Below are 19,552 nucleotides of genomic sequence, written 5' to 3' on the forward strand. Positions count from 1 at the left end.
AAACTCAATGAAGGCCAGGGGAGTTAGCATCAAGATTTCATTACTGCTCTAAACAGTGTTACTTTCAGGATCTTCCAACTTTGGCTGGAAATACAACATTGTAGGAGGATTTCTGAAAAAGTGAAAGGGATGCAAAGCAAAATGCACAGGTTTTGTGTGAATGTTTTTATATGAAGCACATTCTTATACTCAATATACAAGTATGAATACTTTCTTCCATTTTAAAAACAATTTGTATTATTGGCAAAACATCTTGGTGGAGACAATTTTTAACCACATTCATGGTCTTTCATAAAACTGATGTGTAATAAAGATTCATAGGAGTACAAAAATAGTGTATTGTGCTGTATTAGTCAACTGATGATGCCTGTAACCTCCCCCCCTCCCCAGACTGAACTGCTTTAACTATGGTAAGTTCCTATATATGTGCCATCCAGTTAGGAGGCTGTTGCCATATGCGCTTAACAACGTTAAGCAGAAATATATTTTGATGAAACTGAGATAATCCTAGTATCTAATAATTGTGCAAAACTTGGGGCATACGTGTTCCAGGTTTCTTGAAAGAGAGACAAGTGCCAGCCTTTTGATTACGAACTTTCCCTCATTAATTCCTTCTGGAATTGTACTGTTTTAAGAATCTGTTGTGATATTAAGGTTGTTTATTATTCTGTGTTGTTTCTCATAACTAGATATCTTTAATAATGGAAACTTAAGCATCTGATGGGTGGGTGGCATTGACTGAGGATTTTAAGATTCTGTGTATTTACCTTGTGAATTTAGTACTGGTTTTGTATAGGAGTCTAAAGGGACAGAGCCCCTAAATAACGTACAAAGCTGTGCATTACAATAGAAGGATAAAAAGTTATACCTCTAGCTAGTATGCATCATTCTTCTGTTTATCAAATGAAACAATGAGCCATCTAAAAATGTGCAATCATGGAATTAGATTGTCTCACAAATGCATATGCACGATTTCTACTTAACTATCACCGAATATACACCTTCCAAAGGATATACTTAGAATTTTTTTTTTACACTCTGATGATAGAGGGTAGATTTTTTTGAATTAATAGATAAGACTCTTCTTAATCTAATGACAGTTATTTTTTCCACTTGGACTAGAGATGTTTGGGTCTAGTTCAGCTTTCTCTGGTTAGTCAGGCACTGCTTATTGCTGAAGAACTTGTCAGACCATTTAAGAGGATCTGCCTTGACTCTCTCTTCCAGGTGCCATGATCATTGTAACTCTCTAAGCTTTGACTAATGCTTCGTAATGCTTTTTATACTTTTCAACCATGTCTTATGTGTAACTATGCTTGAACAGACCAATCACTGCTCTCTCATTAGGTGACAGACCTGGAAACTCCTGCATTCAGCTAACTGTGCAATGGGACAGTTAACCTGCTGGTTTGGTTTTGGGTGTCTATCTGAATATTTAGTTGTGTTTCAGTCTGTCACAAAGACGAGCAGACACACATATTATTTTTGCAAACCAGAAAGGAGATGCCTTTGGCTGAAGCAATAGGCAGCTCTGAGCTCACGTGTTAGTTTTCCAGGTTACCTCAGCTAGGCACAAAGGAGACTTAAAATACTGAGGAAATCCCTTCTTAGCCTAGCTACGTACAATACTTTTAGTCCATAGTTTAGTATAAATAGTTTTATTAGTGTGTCTTGCACATACCTTTTGGAACAAAAATGTCTCATCCTTTCCAAAATTCTGTTGACTTACTGTTTCTAAAACATTCAATGTTGTTTTTCACATTCGGTACACATTAAACATTCAGTGTGCACTTCAAGTTCTCTTTGCAATAAGACTAATCGTTTTAAGAACTAATTTATGTAATGTAGCATTTGCCTACCATTACAATCCAAAACACAGCTTCATCCACATTTGGCAGAACATGTGTTTCATGGGAGGGACAATGGCAAAGACCTAAAGAAATCTAAACACCTAAACAAGAAGGAAAACATAAAAACACAATTCATTAATAAAAAACCACTTGGGGCACCAGTTAATCTAATTCCTTTCTGCTTTAGACAATTGTAATCCTAGAGGAAGCTTTCCCTGGCAGCATTTCAGAGGAAGGCTCATATTTTCATTATGAGGAAGTTCTCTTGAAAAATATCCCTAATTAGGTCAGGACTGACTGAGATTTTTTTTTAACACAGACTACCAATGTCTCTTTACGTTTTTATTATTGTCAATCTGTTTATTGCAATCAGTCACACAAAAATTAGAAGAATGCTGATAATATGCACAGAGTGATGATTTGGAGACTGGTCTCTTACTCCACCAGCTCTACTGAGTCATAGTTGTTTTCTGCCTTTTAGCTTTCATCTTTTCTGGAAGAAATTATTTTCCTTAGCTTTGGGAACAGTCAGTAGCATAAGAAATCTTTTGTAGCTCAAAAATATGCAATTCTGCAACACCTGAAATATCAAGAATCATTTAAAAAGTGAAGATGGGATTTCTACTGGGCTTATTTTGATTCCCCAGACCTATGTCTGCAGACCACTTACTTAAATTCAAGTATAATTCTATGTTTGCAAATATAAATGCTTATCATTTTGCAAATAAAAGGTTTTAAGTCTTCTTACAGAATATAAGGAGTAACCAACAACGAGGAAACTTTAGCCAGAGCAACAGGATGTATGCCCTTTAAAGGGGGAGTGGTGGTGTCATATCTGCTGTGTAAACGCTTTCGCAGATTGTTCCTTAGCTTCCACTTCTCCACAAACCCAAGCTCCTGAATACAGTTGCTTAAAATGTCCCTAAGTACATTTTACTTTATAGAGATTCACTGCCTTTGTGGAGATGAGTTAAACTGACAACAGGGGTGTTTTACCTGGCTTCCATTGCCAGACAGGCTTCATGGTCAAACAAACAAACTGATGAAAAAGCCTTAAAATCAGTCTTTAAGTTACAAGAATGGAATGAGATCCCCTATATTCATATGAAGACAGTTTGGCCATAATCTTAGGAATCATCTCTGGTTGCTCCACTTCCCACCTCTGGGACATATCCCAGCCAGACATCTGGCACTCCTAAAGGCACTCTTTCTCCATACTTTTCAGATTATTTTATGTTTTTAATCTATTCTTTCTCTGAGGGGTGTAGCAGCTTTGAGACCACAATGTCCTAAAAATTATCACAAAGTAACTCTGCCACAAGCACTCGCTGTTTTCTGGGAGACTTTTATCTCCGTACCTCTAATCCCTGGAGCCGGATCTTGTATTCCTTTTGTGTCTTTCTGGAGCAAGCTGCGTTTTGGCTACAACAGTGTCTTACTTTTATTTTGTTATCTAATTGACCAAAAAGACTATCAGAAACACACAGATACTGCAAATGAGTCCTGGAACTAAATATTCAGGGCTACAATATTTTTTGTTTGTTTTAAATTGCCCTATCATTGGTTCCTCCTCTGTTCAATCTACACTTTGCTTGATTTGACTTTGGCAAAGACTTCATAGATCAGTTATAAATATGTTCCATCAAACTCTTGACCTCTGTGTTATCAGCTTTCTTCAGAAATCACGTAAGACTTTAACAGAGAATCACATAATAACAAGTTACTGCTTAGGGAACATATTTACCCAACTCCTAAGGGTTTCTAGTTTTTTCTAGGGTATTTCCTGGTGTTTTTGAACTTTCAAATTATTAATTTGCAACTGCAGTAGTACCACCCTCTGTTAATTAGCATGTTATGTGTTGGTAAAATCATACAGCATGTGACATTTATTTCTGTCTTTAGGAAAAAGTTGAAATGACAAAACAAAAATATTCAAACTATTTCTAAATGCTAAATTTACTGGTAATTTTGTTGGTAATTAAATGAACACTTAGATATTAGTGACCAGCTACTCTGGTGTCCTGCACTTGCTGTAGTAATTGCTGATGTTTTTACAAAGGGAATGTAAAGTCCTGTTGTATGTTTTCAGAAAAGCATTAAGACTTCGTGGATGTAAAAGTGCATAATCTGTGTCAGATTACACAAAGAAAACACTGAAATCTCACTGAAAAGTGAGATTAGAAAAAAACCCACAGCTAGGTTCTTAATTCTTTTAGGAGATCCTACTGATGTATTTGCAACTTTAGGCACTCAAGTCTTATCCCATTACCTCTCACAACCATGCTACTGTGCGCAGTCTGTATAAGAATTTACTTTCCTAGTTTTTTAATTTTTTTTAGGTTGTACCTCCTTAAGTATTGTCTGTAAATGAGCTTTGAAAATCTGTAACCCTTTTAAAATGGGATTTTAAAGGTATTTTTGAACCCCAGTTCACTTATGGCCACAAACTCCAGGTATGCAGATCTGAGTTAGTTACCCTTATTTTACAGTTGCTTATTTTTGATCAGCTATTCCTCTAGAAATTGTGAAGTTCTGATTTTCTCTGATTCTGGAAAAATCTACTTGTGTTTGTCTTTTCTTCAGTATGTTTTAATAGTTGTAATTCAGCAGCCTATTTTCTAAGCGTTTCCTATGTGCCCTCATACACTGCATAAATTAACTAAATTGCAAGGACTTGCATGTGATCATAAGTTCTTGCAATCAGTACAGCAAAGGAATATTTTAAGAAATTTCCACTCCAGGCTGTAGGTTTATGTCTAATTTTCTTACAGAAATACATTTCTAACAGACCCATTTTGTCTTTAGCTGTCCCCCATGATACAAGATACCTAGCTTTACAAAATGCCTCATGAACAATGTCTTTGAGAGAAGATTTTTTCTAAATGATCCACAAACATTTTTAAAAATGTCATCCCTCATCAAATATTATTCAGATTTCCCCTGTGCACAATATATTTCTGCTTCAATAACGTGTCATCTTCTTAAAGGCAGCTTTGCTGTTACAGTGGGAGAACATGTAAGATGCGGGAGTGTCATTGTACTTTCAATTAGGGTAGAACAGACCCAATCAAACAAATCACAGGGTCCTTTTATCAATCTTTTCACTTCCCAGTATGTATGAAGAAGCTCAAACGAAGGTATTGAATTTGCACAGTAGGCACGGCTCTGACCTTTCATCTGAAATTTGAGGAAAGTAGAACTGAGTGTCTTGAAAGCTAAGTCAGAAAGCATTTTGACTCCCAAGAGGCTCTCCCATAGGATAGCCTTTTGCAGGATGTAGGTTAGTTTTTGCTTTTGCAGATGTTTTTCGAACGCTGGGTCTTTTTACTTCACTGGGGATTGGTTATGGATAGGCTCCATATATGGTGATGCTTGTCCTTTGATGAAATGTCCAGATGCTTAAAAAAAACCCCAAAAAAAACTTCAAGTAAGAAGATAGCTTATTCCTTTAGAGGATTATTTTTCTCTCAATTTCAATGAGATCAGGCTATGGCTTTTTAAAAAAATATGCATTTTACATAGTTGTAAGTTTAAATCACATTTAATGCCATTACCTTTGTGTACACGTCTACAAAAATATCTTGCTATTTTTTAGACAGTTTCAAATTTCAAATAATTTCTGAGGACAAGCTAAAAAACATTTTCTTTTCAAAAGGTCTTGCCTGTCTGTCTAGAACTTATATTCTTAAACCAGTCTGTATTTTTTCCTTATCAAACAGTAGAAGGCAATAATATAGCACTAAACTGGTCGGGATTTAGTTAGTGACAAACCAACAGAGTAGAATGCACTGTGTAGGCCATCTGTCCATCATTACATACCTTGACACTTTTAAAAAAAATCTGTTGGAAGTTTTATGGCCTACACAGTGCATTCTTTGCTATAAAGTTTCATAGGATAGTTCCAGTGATTAAATCACTGGATTAAATCATAAAGAGCACATTTGTCAATAGTCATAATATGACTAATTTTTCATAAATGGGGTCCACTGTGGAATTGAGTAGTAACATGCTGTATTTCACTAAGTGAAAGAACATAAAGACTTCCTTATTACAAAATACTAAAACTTCACTTTACAGCTTCTAGATTAAAGTCTCAAGTCATTAGTAGTGTACATAAGAAGCATAGGATAATTATGAGTTCTTAATGATGGATCTAACAAATTTAAGTGGACATGAAAATAGGAATAGAGATGCGTTAATGTGCCTCTGTGTAAGGTTAAAAGATAATTAATTAAATTCTGCAGTGTGAAAAGTACTTTTTTTCACACATTTTACTAATAAAATCGTTTAACTGTAGATGTACTTACCCACTATAATAATATCATAGTCTGTTGAACCTTTAAGTTAAAAAAGTCAGTTCAGGATTTTCAAGGCCTTCATTCAAATAATTTGGGCATGTGTTATTTTATGAAGTTTATTTTAGTACAAATATACTTGACTTGTAAGTTTGGATCAGATTCCTAACAATTATAAAGATTTTGAAGTGCAGTCTCTACAAATAACTGCTTTAGCCCCATTTCCATTCAGTTTGTTCTGACTAAAATTCTAATATGAGGAAATTAATCAGTACCTCTGTTTTTTCTAGTCTTACTGCAATCATGCTGAAAACATTCAGGTGGATCTGTTTCTTGTGGGGCGGAAGTCTGTTCTATACTGAAATTTTAAAAAACATTGCAAAGCACTAAAACTAATGATTTTTTTAAATAAAAAAATGGTCTGTTGTTCTGCAGGTCTCTATTAAAGTGGATGAGATGTAAATTAATAACCAGTATTTTCCACTGACAGTACTTTTCAAAAATTATTCCACAGTACTTTTATACAGAACACTTTCCTTGTAATTACCAAGTAAATTTTTCAAGAAATAGTATTGTTATGGTTTTGATCAACAGTGGTTGAAGAATAATTTATTCAATTAAAATGCTTCTGACCTATTCAAATTGCTTTGAAAGTGATAACATTGAATGAAAGATAAGTTGTAGGTGAGGCTGGATTTAAAATTGAATAGCATTTCTGAGACTCATGTACCTGAAAACCCTGGTTTTTCCAGTCTTACATGACTTTTTAGGGAGGCATGTAAGTCTGTGTGCATATATGTACACCTATGTTCCTATTATTTTCTGTAATTTATAAAAAAAAATATAGAATGCAATTACAATAGACCATGCTTATGCAAATACTATGTACTTTATTAGAATGATAAGACATAATCAATGTTTGGATATTCTTTTATTTTCATGCATAATTCAATTTCCATACAGTATAAGTTTTTCATGACTGGAATTGGATATTTGTCCATTTTTTAAAAATTTGTGTTGGATCAACTAAAATAAAAGTATTTTGGACTGCTGAGCTTGTTCTGATAAGCTCAGTTCCACAACTGAATTAACTCACATCCTTATATGTGACGGTAATGAACTACTTATTTCTCATTAACCCCTTCATCATAACCTTCTTTTGGAATTGTTGGACTTTTGTTTGGAATTGGAACTCTAAGAAACCCTTGACTTAAAATACTTTTTCATTTTTTCTTTTTTTATTTTATTCGTAAGGGACAATACAATGCGTATGAAATGTATCCATTGATATTATACAAAAGAGATTAGAAGTAAATTGGAACCAGAATATTTTGCAAATTAAGCAGCAAATGAAGCAAAATATTGGCCGGTTCCCAGATTAGAATTTTTCTTTGAATTAGTGTCTGCCCACCTCCAAATCTAGCTGGGACGAGTAGTTAGACTATAAAGCAGGTTTCTGCAAGATAGAAAATGTTTTTCAACTAGCTTGGCTAAGTGGCCATTCTGACAGCATCATATGCCTATTTTTTCACAGAACAACAAAGGGAAAAGCCCTAGGGGACTTGCATTATTTTGAAATACTTTATATTCAGGGTGGGAATATCCCCTTTGGACAAGAGAAGGTGATTCCTGATGTTTCAGTTTTAATTACTTCATTTGAGCATACTCAGTTGCAAATGTTTATTGGCCATAGTTTTCTTTAGGAAAGCTGTGTTAATGTACAGTAGAGCCAATATAGGGTAGAAATTCAGAGCCTCATGTTAAACTCCCAGGCTTGGTATAGAAATATGGTATATCAGGAGAGTTAAATGCCTCAAAATAAACTTTGAAATAAGATGACGGGAAGCAAAATAAATACCCTTTAATAAAATGTGAAAATAATCATAGGAGTAGAGAAAAGAACCCAAGATTCCCTGCTCTCAGCCAGCCTTATTGACCCCAGTATTTAGAGTTATTTCCTTTCTCGCTCATTGAATGTTATTTCCTACACCATAGGATGACAACAAGCAGGGCGGTTGAGGGAAAGGGTGCACAAGTCGCCATTTGTGAGAGCTAGATATAAGGGGGCAGTAATTTTGTCAGCCATCCCAGTGTAAACTGGTCTACTGTTCAGGCCTAAATTCCTTCTCTCTCAGCCAATGTTTATTTTGTTGCAGTTTGGGTTATTCAGCTGTTTTATGACACTCTTTTATAGCAGTTCAAGCAATCTGATTCATCTCCATGTGCTTCTTGCATGTCCAGCTTTCACAATAATCTGCACTACTCTGTACATGCAACTTTTTGGACTCAAAGTTCTTTGGAAGATATATAAATTAAATTTTTGTAAGAACTTTCTTTTTAGTGTATTTTATCTACTTGCTGAATATATTAAACTCTTTAATACAAACTTACTAATTTTGGCCACTTATGTTTAGACATGGGCAATTTTAATTTTTATTGACTGTGGGTTTTTCCTTTCTTTCTGGTAATCTTAGTTCCACAGTTCTTGAAGACTTTATTGAAGGGTCTAAACGTTTTCTAAGTGGCTAGCTGCAGCAGTGCTAGCTGCAGCCATTACAATGAGGTCATATGTTTATTTTTGTTATCTCACAAATTCTGTGTGTGATCTTCTGTGCTTTCTTTTCTTATGTTATGGAGACAGAAGATAACCTTGACACAAACATTTCTCAATTTTACAGTCCTTTACTGTGTTGTGGTTTATGTATACCATCGCTTTCTGTCCCAGTACAAGATTTTATCAACTGTGGAGGTCTTGTGAGTCAACATTACATTCTTCAAGAATAAGCATTAATCACTTTTACAATAACATCTAAAATGACAAACTTAAACTTTCTAGAGATAAGCATAGGAGGGTTTGCAAGCACAGTAGCAGTGAAAAATAGAACTTGTATCAATAGATTTGTTATCCAAATAAATTGGAGAAATGATATGAAGTAAGTAGAATGTGAATTTATAAGGATGAATGGAGCATGCGACAGGTGGGAAGAATCAGCTGTAGAAGTAAAAGATGGGGAATGACTAGCAAGGCTGCAGTACCATTGAAGGAGGATAAGATGGGTACAATGAACATAAATATGAACTCAAGACAAAAATTTAACTATTTCCAAAGTAGCAGACACTTTTCTGCATAAAAGGATATGAATTGGTCAGGAATAGTTTTGAAAACGATGATCCTGCTTTTGGTATATTTCAAAGACTCTTTCTGGCCTGTTTTCTATGCCTTTCCAATGTTTTATTTTAAACACCACACAAAGTGATATAAACTCTTCTTTGTACTACAAATGCACTTTTCATAAAGTACTCCTTGCATGACTGCAACAGGTCAGTAAATGAAACTGACTTCTATTCCTTCTTATCCGATACACCTGGCCTGTTGTGCTACAATGATTTCAAATGCCATGTTCATCTTAAACTGAAGCTTCTCAGATGTATTATGTTTGTCTCTGTGTTATGAATTAAATTGATGAAAAAGTTTTGGTCAGCAAGAAATGTGCTCCAGGTCAGATCGACAGGAACGGCAAGGTACTCTAGTTTTAAAGTTTCTCTCAAAATATTGGAGAATGTTTTTGGCTTCTGATGTTTGTCCAAGTGATGTAATCGAATTTTTTGACCTGTTTGGGACTAAAAGCATCTATTGCCTTTTTACCTAAAATTAGAGGGGACTGAACTTAATGATCAAGTAATTCTCTCCTAGTTATATGTCCTTTTCCTGGCACAGCTCATCAAGTTTATGGCTTTGCATTATTCACAGTCTGTGGCATTAATTATTTCTTTGTCAAAGAAATGAAGACTGATTTCCTCAAGTATTCCTGAAGTTCTTGAGTGCATAGCCAATTTAAAAGCTTAATCAGTCAAGTTTTGAATTTTCTTGTGGGGACTGGAGCTTTTCCAAGGGTATGCTACTGTCTCCAGATACCTTTGAGTTCCCGTGCTTTTTCCAGCTTACGCATTGCAGTCATTAAGGCATCGTCTCATGTGCTTTTTCTATTTTGGATTTATGAAAACTGTCACAAAACACCTTTCTATACTATTTGTCTTTTGAGATCACTATGGCATATATAACACATTCTGCTTTTCTTGCTTGCAGCACCTGGAACTATCCTCTCTGGAGTTCTTTCTCCAAGTGGGATGTCTTTCTCTGTTTAATCCCATACTCATATTCTTTATAACATGCATTTTTTTCTCTTTCCTATGTTTTTTGTTTTTATTTATACAATTTTCAACTTTTCTAGTGCTCTAAAAATATCTTAAAAGACAATAATAATCCCAATTGCATTTGGGAATATTGAGAACACAATGTGTGAATTCCTGCTAGCTCAAACCCCAAAGGCAGCTGGGGTGAAGAAATATCTCATTTCCAAACTCTAGCTGTGCTCAGGTCTAGGTGCAGAGTCCATGGTCTTTGTGAGGATCTGTTTAGCCTTGACAAGATTGATGCATACCTGGGCCTGTCATGGGACTCAATAAGAATGCCTGTACAGGAGGCTTTAAAAAGCCCAGCCCAGCAAGGGTATCCAGGAAGACAATTGTGACTGTGGAAACCTAAGCTTCCCAGAAGTCCTATTTTGGACAAATAAGATTTCATTGTGATTACAAGAAATTTCCAGTGTATTAGAGTCATGTTTAAGAATAATAATAAAAAAAAAAAATTAGAAGTGTAATTTAGCTTAAATTTTACAGTGATATTTTATAGTCCCATAATAGTATTTCTATAAAAGCTATTCCTAAGACTGTCTTAAACAAAAAAAAAAGTAGCAGTACCTCTAACTGATAGTGGTGGAAATAGATGACGACCCCGTTAAAAAAAAAAAAAAAAAAAAAAAAACAACAAAAAAACCCCCACCAACCCTGTACAGTATTGTTTTTGTGTCAACCAAAATATTGGGGTACATACCTTTCATGGATTCTTACAAATGCTCTATTATATACAGTTATTCTCGACTGAAAAAAAATATAGTCATGTTAGGAGGGTGAAAGACAGTTTAACTGTATGTGTTATGGGGATAAAAGCAAAATAAGTTGAAAAAATAATTTATTTCTCAATGTTTGTCCCCAAAGAAACAAATTCAAAACCACAAATGCTGTCTACAGTGTCAGTTTTTTGTATTACAATTGATATATGTGTATCTATGTATATAAACAAATTTCTTTTTTTTTTACATTGTGTTAGCACAAGAGTGAGTAATACGGGACTTTATCAGTTGTCTAAAAATGGATGTAAAAAATTACCATAATCATCTTAACTCCAGCAACTTCCTTTATTCACTTTTTCTGTACCTTGATACAGCTTGGACTGTGATATATATTGGAAAAGATGATTTAATCAGCTTAAACCCACTAGTACTGTTTGCCTTTTGTTGTAGTTGTCTCAGAATTTTGGTGCTTTTCCCTGTGTGACTGTGGGAATGCTACACATAACCAAAAGGCCTTTGTTAACTAGCAGTCAATATTGCAAGTAATTTTTAACAATACTGAATAATGTAGGTTTAAAAAAGTATATTTTACTAACAGCAGAAACTTTTTGTTGTGTACATAGGAAAAAAGGTATTGTTATAAAATTAGTATTTTTGGACACTAGTGATCTACACTTGATTTTCATATTTGGCAGTGCAAAGCAATGATGAAAAAATCATAGCGACTTAAGGGGGTTGACCAAATATGGTGTTACGTGATATTTTGCTTTGGACAGGAAAAGGCAGGACACTTGATATCAGGAAATCCATTCCACTTCGTTGCTCCTGTGATTTAATTTAAATTTAAAAAAAATAAAAGGGAGAGAGAGACATATATTTCATAAATGTATTGGATTCTAGGCTTTTAGAGGGTGGGGTTAGAGTAGTGTACATATTTCAGTGTCTGGAATTTCTCTTCATAATTCTTCTGATTCATCTAGAAATATTCCAAAGTAATCTCTCTCAGTTTACAGAACAAGAGTTGCCTCTGCAAACTCAATGTAGCACAATATGGGACACCAAAACCCAGGAGCTCAGTAGAGACCTTGGTTTATGCCACACTCTGGTATTCCTCTCCCACACTAACTTCTGTTTATTCTGTAGGCTGTAAAATAACTCTCTTCTTCACCTACTTATCACCCTCCTCCTCTCTTTCTGACACCTCCTTCCCTCCTTCCCTCCCTTTAACATTCTCTTTACTTCATAGGTGCCAATTACCTTTCTTCACAGAGATAGTCTAATGAATGTGTAGCTAACTAAACTCTGAGAAATTGTTGTGAACGTGCATTTAGCTTTATAAAATAGCTCTTTTTCAGACTTGCAGAAGGGCTGGTGTGTTTGAAAGCTTGTCCATTTTTTTTTCAGCTATACCGGCTGGTCTGGGAAAAGATATTTCCTCCTCCCACAAACCCTGTTTTGCATTACCAGCTTGCAATTTTAACCACATATGCTGATGACAAAATAAGATGATGTGTCCACAGAACTTGCAATGAAGTACATTGTTTGCCTAGTTGATCTTCCATCTGTTTACCAAGCAAGAAATACTAACTTTTAACATGTGATTTTTTTACATGTGTATGAATATACGTATTTGAAAGTTTTTAATGTATGTATTTTTTACTTGTATGCTGTCATATAGTTTAGATTCCTTTCTAAATTGCAGCCACAAAACTTCCTTTGATATGAAAAAGAAATGGGTCTGTAAATCTTTGAAAGATTTCCCAAAGCTCCTTTAATATTTGAACTGGAAATCTGAGATTTAAGAAACTACTTTGGAGAACTATTGGGTTGTTTTTTTTTTTTTTTTCCCTGATATCCCCAACTGCAGAATCTCTCTGCAGAGATTCTGTGGATAGTGACTATCTGTTCTTCATTTGCGCTCCTAGTGACCTACATGACTATCTAACAATACTTTGACATAACTGTGAATTGCACAAATACACTGAAAGAAAACTTTCTAGAAATCTTTCAGTGCCAAAAAAACTGCTTTGAAACCATGTCCTAATACTTGTAGAGTTTTAATCATTGCATGCGGTAATAATAGGTATTAGCTGCTATTAGGTTATGTTTCTTTATCTATAGGTCTCGGTGCTTTACAAAGTTATTCTGCTATCCTATCTGATAGGGAACTGAGCTACAGAGAGACATGGTGAGCTCAGATTCAGCCTAGCTGTTCAGTGACTTGAATGAATTCTGAAATGCAAGTCTCTTCTTAGTCCTGCACTCTCAACTTGGCCATGCTCTCTCCTTGATAGTATGTTGCTGATGTCAGATGAACGCACACACACACCACTGTCCCCCCACCCCATCCCCTCCCATAGAATTCATTGTACTTCCAAATATTTGTTTGCATTGTGTTGAAGATATAAGTAGCTGATTTAGATTCCCAGGGGCAATGGGTCTTATAATGGAAGTGTCAACAGTCTAAATTACGGAAGTGCTGCAGTTGACAGTCTGAGGTTCAAAAAAAACCTGCCATCTAATGATATTTGAAAAAAAGATGCATCAGTCCAACATGTTACAGTAAATATTTTCTTCAAAAGAAAGAAGGGCTACTGCATTCAACAGGAGAACACAGACAAAATAAATTCATAACATGTAGCAGGAGGTTGTTGTATAAAGCTTGCTTTGGGAGATGATTCTATTTTGCAGACATCAGTGTGCTTGAATTATAGCCCCAGTTTGCAAATGTGTCAGTGAGTTCACTGATGGCATCAGCTTATATTTATGTTTTCTTCTGTCTTGATTTCAGGGTCAGTGCCAGAAATCCCAAAGAATTTTTCATCCTCCCCCTATCTGTTTTGTTGGGGTTTGTTGTTTTTAGGTTTGGGGGGTTGGGTTGGGTTTTTTGGTTTGTTTTTTTTTTTTTTTTTTTTTCTTTGAAGATGATGTAATTTTGGTTTTGGGTCTTTTGTGTTGATAGGATGTGTTACTTCAAGGAGAATTTTCTTTCCACATTTAAGATTTAATTGCTACTGTAATCTGGGCAAGTATTTATGTAATTAAGTCCTATTCTTATCAGAGCTGATCGAAGCTTTAATTATGACATCGCTATAGAAATGCTTTTTAAAAAAGAGGGATGGATTGATTGAACAAATATTAGGTGTATATAGAGCTTGGTTGAATGTTTTTATAAATGATTTGTCCAGATATAAACCAACCATTTTCTTTGACTGCATAAGTCACCTTCTTCCTGGAAAAATGTCCAGCCTGGGAATCGGTTAAAAAAAAAGGAGGAGTTCTGCATGCAAAATTGAACTTATATTAATGTTTGCCCTGAATTTTTATCCTGGCCATTCTTGAAAGCTCCTTACAACTTTCAGAGTTCAGCTACTGAAAAAAAAAAGGAGCTTTATCACATATCTCAGAGGAATAAAAATACAGGGTGAGCAAATGAAAGCAATAGCCGATCTACAGGTGTAGAGCAATTCAAGAACTAAGATATCATGATAAGAAACATTGAAAGGCTAACTCTAAATAGCAAAGATGCTGAAAAGCTGAATTCAGTTTGATTATTGTTTATTAGTATTTTAGTCGGATTTGGTCAAGTTAGAGGCCCTGAGATCAAGGCTGATGCAAGACAACAAGCAACCATGTAAAATCAGTGAGAGGTGATTGAATAAATTACCAAGATGCTGACTTTTGGGTTGGGATTAAGGTTTTAAATTAACACAAACGCTTGCAGGTTTATTGTTGTGTGGTTTAGCATGGAAGGAGTGTAGACAAACTTACTTAGGGGTTTTTTTGGTTTTGTTTTGGTTTTTTTAGAGTTGAACTTTTACTCTGTGGTAAAAGGTCCTAGCCAGCCAAGGTGACCCTAGACACAGTGGTGGGCACCTGGGTGAGGTGCAGCAGGGGAGCACTGGCACAAGCACTAGAGGGGAGCACCAGGGAACACGCCCCCTCCTCTCCCGCCATGGAAACTGTGACGTTCCTAAAAGCAGGGACTGGTGAGGGAGACAGTCAGGTGTAATTGGAGGAGATGTGACCTAGAAATTGCTGGTGCTCCAGGTTTGCGGCAATGGATTTCCTTAGGGGTAAATGAAGCCTCATGCCAGGCTTGGAGAAACTGGTTCTGCTTAATCTACTCTTGGGAGTTTTCAGGCATTCCCAAGATAATTCTTGAGTCATTGTGTGGCATAAAGGGAGAGATTTTTTTAAGTACATATTTACTCTCTGGTATTGGAAGGAATTCCGAGTTTAAAAATTCAAAAAAATCTGGGTCTTTCCTTAGCAAACCATCTCCCCAAAATAGACTGAGTGTGGAAGATGAGTTTCTGTCAACACTTGGTCTTGAAAGATCCATTCAAGAGTAGCCTTAGTTTAAATCCCATTCTGCCTGTGTTATCCAGGGTGCTGGCAAGACTTTTCTAGATCTTTTGCAGCCTCTGTGCTGTTTCAAACACACGTCTTGTCCCATGGTTTTCCAGCTTTATTCAGTTTTTGCCCCAGTTAAGCCCAAAAGGAACCTTAACAGAGCTGCTCTCTCTCCCTCTGTTTCTCTCAGTATTGCAGTGTTTCTCTAATAATATGTATGATGCTATTCTCATCATGTCAGGAACCAAATATTTCTATAAAATGTATTAGAAATTAAAACTCTCTGTATTGTCAGTGTAAAAATGTGCTGAAGATGTGCATGACTGAACAGGCAAATGTATTTGAGCTACTGGGAAGTTTAATATTGCAGATGCATTGTATTGCCTGACGGTAGTATAAATGGTGAACAGACCTCTGCAAACTTTTACTGTTGTTACTCTTAATTTCTTAGATTCCTAAGAGAAAGGACGTTGAGAACAGCACTACAGAACCATAAGAAATCACCTTAAGTGTCTCCTAAGCCCTTTCCTTTGTCTAATAGTACAACAGATATCTCCAGATCTTTTTCTAAACAGGTTTCAAAGACAGCATGAAACAATTGGTATTAGAAAAGCCCTATTCTTACTGTAGATAGAGTGGAATTTTAGTAGCAACGGGATTATTATTCCATCTAAATCAATAGAGGAAGTTTCTATCTTGTTTAAGAAAAACTGACTGTGACTGTTGCGGGGGGGTGGGAAAGGAGATAGAGATGTAAATTAGAGTAATAGCAAGAGCTATAGTAAGAGATAAATGTCTAAAAATGTGATAGGCATATTTAAAAGTGCAATCCTCAAATTCCCTGCTTACCCTCCCAGTCACTAAAGATTTTATTGCAGATTGTTTTGCAGTGTTATTTGCCAGTCATCTGATGCACTCTTACTTTGCCCGAACAGCAGTATCCTCTGTCTTGGCAGTGATGAGCAACTAAACATTTAGCTCATGAGGAAAAGATCTTTTGGGGACTTTCCTCAACCTATGTCTCTTTATTTGGTAGCGATATCCAGAATGCACTTACTGCAAACTTCCAGTGTTAGGTGATCACCTGAACACTGAATAGCTATTGATCTCAGTACGATTAATTTCTTCTGAGGATGAAAAGGCACCCTAGATCCCAGTCTCCAGAAAATGCATCCTAATTGATAGAGCACCATCACTTTCCTTTCTCTCTGGCTATTCATTTGAGCTTTGGCTCAACTTGAGAAGTCTAACATTTCTATGAGGGACTGAGGGTGTTTCCAGAAGTCTTAGAGCTTCATGGTTAGAAGCTTCCTGAGAAGTGAGAGATGAGGATTTGAACACCCTCAAACTGAGCAAGGAATTGAAACTCATGTGTCTCTGATATCCTAAATGAATACTTTAATCACGAGCTCTTCTGTAAAAATGTAGCCATTATTCTTGCCAGTCATCTTTTGAAAGAGATGTATTCCCCTGTTATTATTACTGTATTTATTTACATAATATATTAAAGCTGGGCTTAAGCTTCCAGCTCCTAGGTTTGGGAAGGCGAGTCCTACAGCTCAGTAAAGTTATCAAGCACCTGATGGCCATGAGGTTTAGGGCACTCATCACCTTGGTGTTTCTTATTGGCTAGTTTTGTTGTCCTCTGGTCTGTGAACTGACTCTTCTAATAATCTTATAATCAGTTTAGACATTTACCTGAGGCACTGGTTTACTTTAAGGGCTTGGGGCTTTAAAATCAGGTGTTACATATCCAAGCATTGCATTGCACATATTGCCTTGTAGGTAATTCCCAAGACTTCAAATAGCTATTTGAAATCATAGAAGCAGAAGGAAAGAAGAATTTTAAAACACCACCCATGATTTCTTCCAGTCAACACAGGGATTTTCTGCAGTAGTTAGTGCAGTCTTCTAACATGCCATTTAAAAATTAGCTCCTTATCGGAGAAGCAAAAAGTAAGAAAGACTGCAGATCTTGTGAAATGCTTTTCTTTGTTAGGAAAGCCCACATTGTGGGGGTGAGGGGGATGGCAGAGAGTTTCCTCCAACCATTACAGCTCCATCAAATGCAATATTACCCCAGTAATGATTGTTATGCCTAATAGTCATGGACAGCAACTTTATTCATCCCAGAAAGTACACAAAGAAAAGCAGCACTGCAGTCTCTAAGATACGAAGCTTTCTCTGTTAAATTTGCCATGGATGGTTGGATTCATCAGTTTGCGTGCGTCTTTGACTGATACATCATGCTGGATGCTTTAGGCAAACACACACTAATTAGCAGAACAAATAGAAAACCCTGAGGATGCCCATGCTTAATGACATTGCCCATATTCTAAACTGTCTCTACGACAAATTACTCATTTCATGGCTGTAGGCAGTGCAAGTTAATTTATCTGTATCAGTTGCTAAGTTGAAGCACTCACTTTTAACAAGACACACTGTATTATACCTTTCTAGGAAACTTTTCAACACTTTAGCTTTTAAACAAAAAAGAAACTAGAAGCAACAGGCCAGGCCAATTCAGGGATAAAAAAGTAAGAGATACAGGATCTATTGTAAGTTTAAAGAGTCAATAGATGCCGATGAATTAGTTAACTTTAAATTACTTTGGTATCATATAAAAACCAAAACATTGTGAAGAGGACTTGAAATGAAATCCTTGAAGGAGCGTTGAGTTAGAACCCAGAACTCTGGCTCAGAACAAAGGCGGATTGTGTAGAAGCGTGTGCGGTTCCCATCGTGAATGCTTCAGTCAGGTAATTGCTTTTCAATCAATCTCAGCAAAAGAAATGAGAAGTCAAGTATGGAAAATGAAGCAAATTTACACGCCTCTTATACCAGTATGGTTATAGTTGTCTTGTCATTTTCAGTTGCGTATTGGTTTGCTTTTCTTCACTGATACATAGGCTGAATAACCTGGATAAAGTGAACCTTGATCTCATAAAATGAATGAGCTGAACATAGTGGACAAATGATACCCAAGAGTCTGTGATGTTGCTGAAATGTAGTCACTTACTTACCTAAATGAACATGGGTGTTCAGAGGCGTGCAACTAAATATCCTGCATAACCAAGCCAACTCAAAGCTTCAGTAGTAAAAGCAAACTGAATATTCTTGTTCTAAAAATGATGGGTCAAGTTGCCCTCATACTGGCAGATTGGATGGGAGAGGAACAGTGAAGGGAGATGATTGAGTGGAGGCAGATGACCTGGCAGATTACACTGGAAATTCAGGATTGCTCTTTCTGCCTCATTCAGCAGGATGAGAGGAACAGAAAAAGCAACTTGTGCTTTTATTGTCTCATAGTCGAACCCTTCTCTCAGCCATGGAAGTCTCTACAGTCAGCCTGGCTCTCCAAGTAGTCTGGCAGAAGCAATGAAGCAATGTGGATGGTACTGTGGCGACTTTTGCAGGTACCTAAGCAGGCATGTGCCTAAGACTTGGATGCTACCGTTCAGCACAGTTACAAAAGCTTTGACTGCCACCTCTTCAGAAGCATATGGATGGACGTTGTCAATAACTCCATATTTGCAATAAAAGCTAAAATCTCATCCAACTGTTAATATTATCTATCTTTACTGAACATATATTTTGAGGCTGTACTGATTTACATTCTTTATAAACATATAACATAAAGACTAAAATATAGACAAACTTACAGTAGCAAACCTCTTGGCAAGTAACCTTCCAGAAAGTAAAATGTTCATCATCCTCACAGAGACCTTCATGGAGAAACACCTTTATTTGGCACACAACACTAGGTTGTTGCTAAACAACTTCCAAAGGTCAGTTTGGAACCTAAAAATTTACAAATCTGATACTAGCAAGTGCCTTAGCAGGTACCAGGAGGGTTTCAAGCTGCTTGCTGTTTCCCATACTTCCTTGGAAGTTGTGCTTGAATGCAGTTGTATTCATCAGTTGGCTACAAATCTTGTCCCAGAGAAAGTGGTTAGAAAGGGGTTTTGTGCCCTCTTGTACATCTAGCACCCTGAAAGTATTCAGGTCCTGATTGAGGAGATACCTTTCCAACTTTCCCCTCCACTTACAAAGCAGTGGAGGGAGGGAGAGAAGAGCAGCATTTGGGGATCAAAGCACTGGAGTTAGGGTCCCCAGGGGTCTAGGTTCACTGCTGTAA

This window comes from Gavia stellata, chromosome 17 (genome assembly GCF_030936135.1).
Source record: "Gavia stellata isolate bGavSte3 chromosome 17, bGavSte3.hap2, whole genome shotgun sequence".
Taxonomy (NCBI): domain Eukaryota; kingdom Metazoa; phylum Chordata; class Aves; order Gaviiformes; family Gaviidae; genus Gavia; species Gavia stellata.